Source organism: Panthera uncia, chromosome E1, assembly GCF_023721935.1.
Source record: "Panthera uncia isolate 11264 chromosome E1, Puncia_PCG_1.0, whole genome shotgun sequence".
Lineage (NCBI taxonomy): Eukaryota > Metazoa > Chordata > Mammalia > Carnivora > Felidae > Panthera > Panthera uncia.
Window position 1 is genome coordinate 2,803,185 of NC_064814.1, and position 4,002 is coordinate 2,807,186.

The 4,002-nt window shown below is 60.4% G+C and overlaps 1 protein-coding gene across 3 annotated transcripts in view; it reads left to right on the forward strand.

The window, feature by feature from the left end:
* The first annotated feature begins 1,260 nt into the window (after positions 1–1,260).
* The window catches only part of RBFOX3 (RNA binding fox-1 homolog 3), a 365,776-nt gene continuing 363,034 nt past the window's right edge, over positions 1,261–4,002 (forward strand). For 2 of the 3 annotated variants that reach the window (XM_049635558.1, XM_049635559.1), the window contains exon 1: positions 1,262–1,837. The gene's annotated coding sequence lies outside the window, so the exon portion shown is untranslated. Of the gene's footprint in view, positions 1,838–4,002 lie in introns of all 3 variants that reach the window. The other variant, XM_049635557.1, reaches the window with a different exon arrangement.

A 4,002-nucleotide genomic window follows, 5' to 3' on the forward strand; every position in this document is an offset into this window, starting at 1 on the left:
GCTTCTGGTGTTCTGGAGCTGGCAGGGGGGTTGGCTGGGTGGGGCTGTTGCTCTCAACATGGACACTTCTATTCAAGCCTCTTCTTGTTTGACACTGTGCCCGACCCCACCCTCCGTGAGCTGATATCCCTGAGTCTGGGTCTGTCTTGTTTACTCCCCCAAGAATGAGCCTCAGGTAACCCCTAGAGGTGTGGGTGGAGGGGGAGAACCTCATTGCATGGAGCTTGGGCAAGGTCCCCGGGACTCCACCGGACCTTGCCGCACCTGTGCCTCACCTCGGCCTTCCAAGTATTCAATTTCCACGATTTGGGGAAGTTCTTTGGGCACACACCAGCGAGGTTCCCCCCCCCCCCCCGCCCCCAACCTGCAGGTCATGACCTTTGTCCCGGTCCCTGGCCAGGTCACCCAGCTCTCTCAGCCTCCCGACGTCCTCACACTGGGGACTGCACGTCTCTCATTCGGTGTGTTTCTGCTTTTCCACCTCCTTGTTTAGGGGACCGTTGACATAAGGCATCGGAAAAGTCTCAGTCCCCCATTTCAGTATCTATCAGTCACTCACAAAAAGTTCTTTCAGTCCTTGGGAACTTGCAGTGACATTTCCCTTAGAAAACTTGTTTTCAATAAAACGGCTAGTCAACGCAGAATTAGACGGGCTCTTCTGCGTTAATAAACCCAGACATCTCATGTCTTCACCCCGGTCAAGACTTACCCCTCACTCGCGCCAAGTCCAATGTAGGCTGCGCCGCCCCCATCCGACCCGTGGCTAAGCCATGCGTAGTGCCACTCCGCGGTGGCCACGGCGGGGCACACTGCGGTCGCCGTGGTGTGAGCGGGTGCACTTCAAGGGCCAGGGCCTGAACTGCCCACAACCCACCCGCCACGTGGTTCCTAGCGGCGCGGTAGGGCGGCTGGGAAACCATGAGGACGCAGGCGCACTCGGAGAGCACGAGGCTCCGCCCTGCGGTGAGGGCGGCTGGGAAACCACGATGCCGCATGCGTACTTGCAGAGCACAGGACTCCGTCCTGCCGCGAGGGAAACTGGGAGACGACGACGACTCGGGTGCGCGTGAAGAGTAAGCGGCCCCGCCCTGCCGCCAGGGAGGCTGGGATACGGCGATGACGCATGCGTGCTTGGAGAGCACAGGGCTCCGTCCTGCAGCGAGGGAAGCTGGGAAACGACGACGACTCGGGTGCGGGTGAAGAGTAAGCGGCCCCGCCCTGCCGCCAGGGAGGCTGGGATACCGCGAAGACGCATGCGTGCTTGGAGAGCCGGGCCAGAGCCCGCGCGGAGCCCGCGGGTCAGGTCACCGCCTTCGGGGTGCCTTCCAGCCTTGGAATCAGGAAGGGCGCGGACCCGCAGGAGGTAGATGGGCCTGTGGCGGGACCACGGCGGGCCTCCTCTGCTGGCACCCCCCCTCCACGGCCTACAGGGTGCGCCTGGCGTCGTTTTGCCGCTCAGGGTTTGCGGAGCTCAGAAAGCAGAACGGATACCGCGGCCGCCTAATTTTTCGGTGACCTGCCGCGGGGAGGACGGGGAACATTCGGCGAGTCCTGACTGTCGGCCTGGGCTGCCGGCGAGATCTCCGTCACTGCCCGCGACCCCCACACCAGCCTGCCCTGCGGGTCCGTTCGTGGGTCCGTCTTGGCCACGAGAAGAGCTCGCCTCGCGTGTCCCCAGCGACGCTCACCAGCCCGTCCACTGAGTCTCGTGGTGTCCTGGGATGCTTCCTGTTGCCGACTCTGAGGTCTGCGTCTCCTGTAGGACCAGCTCTGCTGACCACCGCCGCACCTCCTGCGTTTAGCTCCGACCTGTGCAGACACGCCAAGGCAGGGGCAGGTAAGGCCTGAGTGACACTCGTGTGTTTTAACGGTTGCGGGCTTGCTGGGTGGGCAGTCACTGGGCGATGGCGCCAGGACACGTGGGGAGGAGGGTGTGTGCGTCCTCACGCAGGCTCCGTGGGCCTCTTGGGGCGCTGTGATTGGCTCACGGTTCTGCGCCGTGGGAAGGACAGCCCTAGCCAAGATGCTGTGGGACCGTCCCTCCGAACGGGTGTCTGGCTGGCCTGCGAGCTTGAGGGTGGAGACACCCTGTCCCCCCTCTGTGGACCTAGCCACCGATGCCCGCACTAGCCCTCAGACCTTGGCATGACAGAGGATTCTGTGGGTACGGGCAGTCTCTGGGGCATTGTGGGGTGGGGAGATGCCCAGGAGAGCCCAGTGGTTGGGGCCGGAGGGAAGTAGTGGACCAGGCGGTGGCCGTAACACGTGTTGGTAACACGTGTGCTGACTGTGGCTCGTGAAGACTGCCTCATACTGAATACGATTTGGGGGCAGGGTCAGTTGGGAGTTCATGATCATTGAGCCTCGTGCACTGCCCTTTCCTTCCTCATTGCCCTCCCCACCGTCCCCACAGCTGGGTGTGGGCTCCCCGGCCCTTCTGTGGGTTTGGGGAGGGGCTCTTACTGCTCCAACAGCGGAGCAGTGAACGGAGCGTGCAAACCCGCGTTCCTTTTGCGATTTGCACGTGCACGGTCGTCCAAACATGTGGAATCCAGGAAACTGCTACAGAGCCTTCTACTTTTTTTGTTCAACGGCTTCGTCAAAATATGATCCACATACCCTACAACTCGTTGTCTGAAATGTGCGGCTGAGTGGCTTCTGGAATGCTCACATAGCTGTGCAAGGACGGCTGCAGTAGAAGAGTAGAACTTCCATTGCCACTAAGGGAAACCTCATATGCTCTAGCTATGACTCCCATGTCCCCCTCTCCCAGGGAGCTGCCCATCTGTTTTCTGTCTCTGGATTGGCCTTTTCTAGACATTTCCCATCTGGGAGGTGGTCCCCAGATTTCTCATCTCAGTTTCCTGAAAGGAATATGGGGGTGGTCTTCTCTCCTCTCTTAGCCTTGCTAGTCTTGTACTGGGAGGCCCCCCCCCCCCCCGCCCCGGATGAGGGAGCTAGGCAGGAGTTAGGGATAGGGCAGGGTGGGGCCAGGTGATTGGCGAGTAGGGTGGAGGGTTGAGATCAGGGCGAATGAACCCCGGAGGCCACCAGGCCCTGGTCGGTGCCGGTGTCTGTCAGCCCAGTTCAGTTGGGGAGGCAGGGCCCGTGAGCTGGGTGGTGTGTGTGGCCTGTGCCCATTGGGTGCCCTCAGGGGATGCCTACATGACCCGGGGTTCCCCCGGCTGGGAGTTAGGGCACTGACTACAGAGTTCCCAGCATCTGATAGTGACAGCACGGGGGGAGGCGGCTATGTTTAGAAATAATTACTCTGTCTTGTGCAGAGGTATTAAGGCATCCTCTCTGGCAGTTGCAGGAATTAGCTCGAGGCATCCCTGACAGAGCAGCAGTGACTGTTGCCGGCTTGTCACAGACATGGGCCACGTGGAGGCAGGGAGAGGGACAGGGAAGCTGGTGGCTGTGGGAGAGAGGAAGCCGTCCACGCTCAGAGGAACGTGTTATCCTAAGAGCCTTTACCACGGATGTGTGCGTAGCTGCTTCACAGGTGGACACCCCAGAGGGACGCTGACCAGAGCCATTCATCACGCACATGTTTATTAAAGGCACCTGATGGCCGGACCCAGTTCTAGGCGCTGGGGCCACAGCCCAGCTGTGAGCAAAGTCCTTGCTCCCATTCTGGTGGGGGAGGACGAGTAACACACACACAGAGCAGGTGAGAACAAAGCCGGTGCACGTCAGGCGGCACTTGTGCAAGCCCTGAGTGAGGCCAGCGGGTGACCTGGGGCAGAGAGTTCCAGGAGCTGGATCGGCATGTGCCAAGGCCCTGTGGCAGGAGGGAGGGGCAGCGAGGGGGCTGGAGTGGAACCAGACGTGTGAGAAGTTGTCAGAGGGGAGCAAGTGGCCAGATTGGGTTTAACTCTTGGATCACAGAACTTTCTGTTTTCACGGCTTCCCCTTAATCTCAGGTGTAGCTGGCACGTAGTAAAAGGCTCTGATCTTAAGCCTCTAGTTTGATGAGTTTTGCCCCTTTATGGTCTCCCT